Source organism: Lemur catta, chromosome 1 (genome assembly GCF_020740605.2).
Source record: "Lemur catta isolate mLemCat1 chromosome 1, mLemCat1.pri, whole genome shotgun sequence".
NCBI lineage: Eukaryota > Metazoa > Chordata > Mammalia > Primates > Lemuridae > Lemur > Lemur catta.
Genome location: NC_059128.1, coordinates 186,422,788 through 186,430,995, shown reverse-complemented (window position 1 = coordinate 186,430,995; position 8,208 = coordinate 186,422,788).

The window sequence follows — 8,208 nt, the reverse complement described above, 5'->3', positions numbered from 1 at the left end:
CAGATGTCCATTTAAACTTCTCATTTTACAACTGAAGAAAGTGAGGCTCAGCACACCTAATATAGTGGTTCTTAACCCCGATTGCGTATTATAATTGCTTAGGGAGATTTTTAAAAATCTAGACTCTGTCCTCAGATACTCTGATATAATTGATCTGAGACATCAGTATGATATAAAAGCTCCTTGGGTGATACTAACGGATTAAGATTGAGAAACTCTGGTATAGCAGGAAAAATATGGGCTTTGGAGTCACTAATATTCAATCCAAGTCCCAACTTTGCCATTTATTAGCTGTGTGATTTTGAGTAAGTTAATGACCTTTTACTGAGTCTTCATTTGTTAATCAGGTCATGAGGGTTCAATGTAATAACATGTAAAGTGTCTCAAGGCTCTGCGCACATGGTTGGCATTCAAAAATGTTGGGTCCTTTAATATGTACCTGTGGTCCCATAACTAATTGATGGCAAAACTAGAAAGCCAGCCAGAACCATGCTGTGCACCCAGTAGACACAAAAGGAATGTGTACTGATATCCCGCAACAGCATAATCTTTGAACATGAACATGTATGTAACTGAGAAAGTTCAAACTCCGCTTTGAGTTGATAGAACAATAAGGCCTTACATCACAGAAATTTATCTCATTTACTAGGCTTTAATTTGCCTCCTACTTTTTTTTCTTCAGTTAAAAAGGAACCTATTTTTATTTTGATGAAATAATTGGTTATGATTGTATTCTTGCTAGAAAAAATGTTAGACTTTTACAATTACATAAATGTATGAAAATATTTGTATAACTCATGTAATAAAAAATAATAGAACAATTAAATTGTTCTTTTAAAAAATTGATAATGAGTTAATACTACTTCACTCTTCACTGACTTTAACCAAAAGGTCTTTAGCATAATATTTTCTGTCTCCATCCTGTGATAGACAGAAGAGTTAGTGAGGGCTGGATATAGTTTCAGAAGACCTAGGATTGAGCCCTGGTTCTGTCATTCACCAGGTATAAACCTTGGGTGATCATTCCTCTTTGCCCTTTTGCCTTCTCATGAATACAGTGAGGACCTGCAAGGCAAGATCTGACTTTAACACAAAATGAGTCTAGAACTGTGATGCTGACGCAGCAGGACATGGCCATTAAATACTTATTAAACAGCTGCTCTATGTCCAGCCCTAGGTAGGAGGCCTTGTGGGAATTATGCAGCCCTGGGCCTTTGGGGGAGTAGCTTGGAGTCTAGCTAGAAGAGATAAATCGTATATATGAGGAACAACTAGGGACCAATTTCTACCTAAGAGCTGTGATGAGTCGGCCTAAGTGACTCATGCAAGAAATAAATGGGAACATTTAAGAGATGACAATCATGGAGAAATGGGAGGAGGTTGAAATTCAATTTCCTGACTCCTAGCACTTTATTTCTCTTTAATCTCTGACACAAAGTCTTGGATAGTAATAACCTGAAACAAAACTGATTAAAGCTAGACGGAGCCAGGCATTTTCTTAACAGCACATTCCAGCCCTTTGTTCATGTTCTGAATCCCCATTACTTTGCTCAGTTTCCAGCAGCACCCCGTTTAGACCTTGTGTGCCTCAGACAGCTCTGGACAGAACCCCTACTGTGTGGAGGATGCACAAAGGGGACACAGTATGCAAATGGCAGTGTAGGAAGTGTGGTGGCAGGAATGTTAGAGCTGTGTCATCTCACAGATGGTCTCTGGGAGGGCAGTCCTAGCTGTGAGTCACAGCCCTTGGCAGGGGTGAGCGGCTGATGAGACTGGTGGGCATTTTTGTCTGACCCCATCCTAAAAGCAGTCCTCCAAGTACTTCAATTACCCATTTGTAACATTTTCTTCCAGCAGCAGGGAAAGGAACAACAGTGGCAGTCCATGTAGCAAACCTCAAAAGTAAAGCTGTCTGGATTACGAAGATAGAAGAGGAAGTTTGAGAGACTCAACGAAAGGGTTTAACAACAGCTGCCTATGAAAGTGTTGATTTGGAAACTCTTGGAGCGTTGAAAATGATTTCCTTAACAACGGAAGGAAAGTTGACCAGGGGCATGAGTGTTTCATTTTTCAGATGAGTACAGCAGCATTGCCAGGAGAAAGAGAACATCCATTACAGCCCCCCAGGATTTTAGCCCTCAGCTCAGCTAATGACTCTGTTCTTGAGCAAACCCTCCATCTCCCAGGGTCTCAGTTTATCCATCTGTACAATGAAGGGTTGGTCCAGGTAAATTGTAAGGTCCTTCCTGGCTGGAACATCCTGATGCAGTGTAAGCCATCTTGAGGGTTGCTAAATTACGTATTGTTTCACCCAGAGAGATACAACTTGTGCAGGAGTGAATAAAGCATACTCATCGACTTTCTGATAGAAGTGCGCAGCTCAGGCACCTCCCTGCACTGTGCTGTGCTGAGAGTCTCTTCCACAGGGAAGACAGAGCTATTTTGAGGCAGGGCTGATTAGAGATAAAGGTGTCTCATTTCTTTACCAGTCTCTGGCCCTGACTCACCCAAAGTTCTTGGGCTGAAGGCTTAACCTTTGATGGATGGATGTGAGTTAACCCCCCTGCTTGCCTAGGAAAATGGCGCCTGGTACACTGCTTCTCGAGCCCCAGCTTTATCAGTGTCAATTAAGAACATTCTTTGACCTCTCTGTGCTTAGAGAGCTTCACTGAAGTGCAGCCCTTGCTTGTAACCTTTCTCCTTGACATCTCATTTGCTCTTTCCTGTTATTCAGTCTTCTGAGTTGTACAAAGGGGAATGTCTCAGTAATCCTCTTAGCAAAGAAATCCAGCCGTCCCTGTTAGGTCGGGGGTTGGGAGTGTCACAAGATGTTTGAAAGAGGCACTGGACAAAGCTGCAAAATACTTTTGCATGGAAAAGCTCAGAGCATGAATGCCACAAAAGACCACTATAGTTATGCTGCTTTGAAAGCCAACAGAATTACACTATAAGGCATGGTTATCCTAACATTGTAATTTAGTATAAAAAGTGTTTTTTTAATCAACACATTTTTTTAACAGATACAATATTATAAGATGGTTGAGTCTTTTTGGTTTTTAAAAAAATTTATTTCCATCTTGGTGAGTTATCTTTGATTGATTTGTTTATTTTTTGCCTTGGGAATGTTGAAAGCACTCTTGTGACACTTGATAGGACAAGACTAGGGGCCGTGGCTTGAGCTGTGCTTGATTTTATACAGTTGCTTTGTTCCTATCAAGCTGGATGCAGACGGAAGTTTTAAAAATTGATTCATATTTCAAAGACACTTGAGAGAGTTCACCTCTCTAAAAAAATGAGCACCAAAGCCTTTTCTAATGAGAATAATTACCTGTTTTGAAAATTAATATTTTTGAATTTTAAGTTTTCTTAAAGTAAAGCACACAACCCAATGTGAAAAACATTGTTCTTGAGAGAGCTGTGAAGTCACAAAGACCCAAGACCTTGGGAAAATTATATTCACCTTTTCAAGTTCTCCTTCTTTACCTGTGAAAATAGGATTGCAGGTGTGTCAAATGAGCAGCCATGGCGCTGGGTGGTATAACAAAAAGCCCGACTGGGCTCAGGGAGGCTGAGTCCTAGCTTTGCCTGTGTCCCTACCAGCTGTGTGACCTTGAGAGGTCCCTTACTTCTCTGGGCCTTAGTTTTGTCATCTATAACAAAAGATTATATAAAGTGATCTTTAAGTCCCTCTCCATTCTTATATATTTTAAGATTTAATCAACTTATTGTTTGGAAGTAACTACAAAAAAGAAAAGAAGTTGGTAGTATTGATTTCAATGTAAATTATGGAGCAATTTTGGGCATCTGCACTATCTTGGTGCTGTGTTAGGCCTTGTGTAGTATGATATGATATTAATATCATTCAAGCATTCATTTGCTCAGCAAACATTTATGAGCACCTACTGTGTGCCAAGCACTGTACTAAGTATCAAGGATACATATATGAATAAAACCCAATACCTGTAGGGAGCTCTCAGTGGCAAAGAGGAGATAGGAACACGAAAACTCTTTTTTAAAAAGATAAATAATTTACATATTTAAGCCATTAGACTTGAAGATTCTTAATTACCAAGTAATATATCAGAGACATTTTCACCTCACTCCTTAGCATTTTTTACAATTTTTTTTTTTTTTTTTTTGAGACTGGGTCTCACTATGTTGCCCAGGCTGGTCTTGAACTCCTGGGCCCGAGAGATATTCCCACCTCAGTCTCCCAAGTAGCTGGGACTACAGCACACATCATGGCACCTGGCCTTACCCATTAGCTTTTACCTCAGAGTCACTGGTTGAGTTAAAGCCAGGCTTCCCTAGTGATTGCTTTTAAAATTTTATCATGGAAATTTTAAGTACATGAGAGAGAGAGAAAGAAGGAGGGAGAGAGTGAGAGAGAGACTATACATAGAACCCCTGTGTAAATACTACCCAGCCTCAATAATTATCAATTTATGATCAATCTTGTTTAATCTGTACCTTTCCCCAACTCCAGATTATTTTGAAGCAAATCCAAGACATTGTACCATTTCATCTGTAGGTATTTAAGAATGTACTACTAAAAAACAAAAGTTTTCTTTAAAAGAACATCACTATACTTCTTGCAATGATCTCCTTTTGATCTGCAGGCTGACAATACAGGTGTTTTCCTTTTTAAAAAATTCTTCAGCTGTACACACATGCTTTGCTCACTTTTCAGCATATACATTACACTTCAATAAAAGGATCAAACAGAACATAACAGCAATAGCATTATCACACCTAAAAATAGTAATTCTTTGATATTAATACTAAGTCTCTGAATAGTGCTGCATGATTTTAAATGATGTGAGGGTTTGGCAATAAAGACAGGCATGGGGCACGATGAGATGGAGGGTCACCTAACCTGGCCTGGAGTGGGGCTGGGGGACACAGCTGGATGCCTAGGAAGTGCCAGGGTCACTTCCCCCACAGAGCTGTCTGCCTTGTAGCAGCTGCAGGAGGAGCATCCACAGCTGCACACTTGAAAGATAAACCTTCCAGGGGACCGAATATGGCGCAGCCTCTGGGAAGACTCTTAGCAGACACTTGGAACAGAGGCAGAGAGTTCTCAGGGACCATGGTGACTGGGTGAAGATGGTGAAGGATTTCCCTATCTGCCCACAGAAGGGCACACCCGGGTGCTTAGCATTCTCAGAGCTGCTGCTCCAAGATGGGGCCCTGGGTGGCCAGGCCCAGGCCACATGGGTGACTTAAGTCCCACCCTGGGCACACAGGTGGCCCTTATAAGTGATAAGTCTGAAGAGGCAAGAAAAGGGACCTTTATTTCCTGCTGAGTTATTTTCCTTCACACATGCTCATAAGCCCTATAATTTTTGTCTGGAATCTTTGGAAAGGCTCCCTTCTTGTTTCTAACCTTCCTAAGCTCTCTCTGTGTTTATGAGACAGTCAAGTGTTTTGCACCTCCGCTGTCACTACAAACACCCCTCCACCACCACCCCTTGGATTTGTCAGCCACTAGTCCTGCCCACGCTGTGCAGGCAGCTCCCTGAGGCTCCTTTCTTCCCTGCTCTCTGACCACTCCCCAAGGCCCAGCTCTGCTTGAGGCTGCCCTGGGGCCTCATGCTGAGGCTGACCCCTCATGCTGGCCCCCACAAGGAGGTTGCTGTCAAGGACACAAGAGTCCTGACCTCCAGGGTAGAGTGGACCAAAAGGGATGATGCAGGCAGTGCACTTACCATGTATGTAAGTCTCAAAGTATGAGCTTTTATTATTAGTCCTTCTTATTTTATTATTTTTAAAAATTTCTGTTGCAGGAAATTTGAACTTCCACAAAGCAGAAGAGTACTATGAGCCCTCAGGCATTCATCACCCGGCTTCAGCAGCTACCAGCTCACTGCCAGTGTAGTTTCCCCTATATCTTCACCTCTCCCCTCTCCCACACACATCCTTCAACAACTGAATTATTAGGAAGCTAATCTCAGGGAATCTCTTTTAATTTTTAAAATTGTAGTTATTTTCAAATAGGTAATATTGACATGTCTCGAAATCAAAAAGCACAAAAGGCTAAAAAAAGAAAAACCGCTCCCTCCTTCCCTGTTCCTGCCCTACCTACCATGTGGCAGATTAAAACAAATGCCCACAATATTTTGTGGCTCTTCCCCTTAAGAAATGGAGTCTTTCTCTCCCTTGAATTTGAGCTTGGTCATGTGAATTGCTTCTGCCAAAGGGACTTTAGCCAAAACATCATGCAAGCAAAAGTTTGAAAGTGCTCTGGGCTTGCTCCCCTGCTCCCGGGAACTCTGATGTTGCCCTGTAAAGAAGGCAGGACTAGCCTTCTGGAGGAAGGAGCCCACATGGGGAACCGCCCCAGCCATCCCAGCCAACCCACAGAAATGTGAGCTGGATAAATGGGGGTTGTTTTAAGCTGCTAAGTTTGGGCTACACTGGTATCCAGCACCCTCCCACCTCCCACACCCAACCCAGGCAAACTCCTTCCTGGAGGAATAAAATATTATAATAGTACCAGTTTGTGAATCCTTCCAAAAATAGTTTTTTGCGTAACAAGTTTTTGCATAAACAAGTACGTCAGTATATATTCTCCTCCTTTCCCCGCACTCCCATCCCTTTTTGAAAAACAAATGGTAATGCACAGTTCTGAACCTAGTTGCGTTTGTTTGATGTAGCAATGCCTTTTGGAGAGCATCCCCCATCAGTGCGTGGGGCCCCTCATTTGAAGTATGCCATTGTATGCACAGACCATAAATTATTTCATCAGTCCTTTATTGAAGGGCATTTACATTGATCCCAGTCTTCTGCTAATTCAAGCAACGCTGCAATGAACAACCTTGCACCCCGCCATTTCACACACATGTGAGTGTTTCTGAAGGATGAAGTCCTAGCTGTGGCTCACTGGGCAAGAGCACAGTGGGGCCGCACATGGAGTGTAGCCTGCAGGGAAGGAAGCACTTTCTGTTCCTTGGGTTTCCTTTTTCTTCTGTCCCCAGCTGTCCAGCTGCATATTCCCACACTGTCCCGATTGGTCTCTTTTGATGACAAGGGTGCAGCTGCCAGCCCCAGGCTTGAGCCCTGTGGCTTTGCCTAGCTCACCCAGTGGCTCCCCGGCACCCCAGAGGAGGCCTGGCCTCTGGGGTGCCTGCCTGCCATCTGGCCTGCAGTCTGCACAATGAGGGGTGGTCTGGCCCCTGCCTCCCTTCCAAGCCCTAGAATGTGAAAACACTGATGTGAGAAGCTTCTGGGAACTGCACAACTGTGATTTTGGAGACAGTTCAAATGAGTTATCATTTACTGACAGACACTAACAAGCCCAATAAAGGCCGGAGGCCCAGTGCAAACAAACAAGTGGTTGGAGCTGACCCTAGCAGGACAAAGGGGCCCCTGTGGAATGAATTCTAATTAAATACTCACCCACTCCTACCCCACCCAGGCCATTAACCCCAAGGAGTACTCAAGCTGATAAACTTAAACAAACTAGAGATGCAGTATAAGTGAAGTGTCCTTTCCGATTATGGAATATGAGCTGATACAGAGCAGCTGCCCCGGTGCCCAGGTGCCCAGGAGCAAAGGCTGCATGTCCACCTCTTGGGCTCTCTCATTTCCTAGTTCAGTCTACTCAAGACCCACTTCCTCAAAGACTGGGCTCAGCTGGATCTTCATGCCCCCCAGGAGGAAGAAAGTTCCCAGAGGAGACTAAATCCCCATCACGACCTGTTGCCCTTTGTCAGTGTCCCCACGAGGACAAGGACCTGGGCTTGGGGAGGGTTATTTTCTCTCCCCGACATCCTCCTCCCTCTCTCCTGCTTGGCAGAGCTCGGCATCTGCTCTGTTCTTTGTCAACACTTACGTAAACCTCACCCTTCCTCCCCGACTCCGTGCCTCATGGCTTTGCTTGCAGACCTCTGTGGTCACTCCTGATTCGTCAGGTGACCACCATGTCTAGTCCCAGAGGTGCCTGGCCCTCCTCTGACACAGAGGATGGGGCCTGGGTGTGGGGAAAATCCTGGGCTTGGAACTCCCAGAGCAGGGGAGACGATTCTGTCCACACCTGATAAGGCTGACGCCAGAGGTGAGGTCAGAACCGGGTGAGGAGCCGGCCAGGCTTGGGGACAGATACCCTGAGGATGCTCTGGGTGCCCCGCAGCTCTCAAGAAGGAAAATACCTGCGAGAGCAAAAACGCAAACTCTGGGGACAGGGGAGACAGGAACGGGGCATGAAAA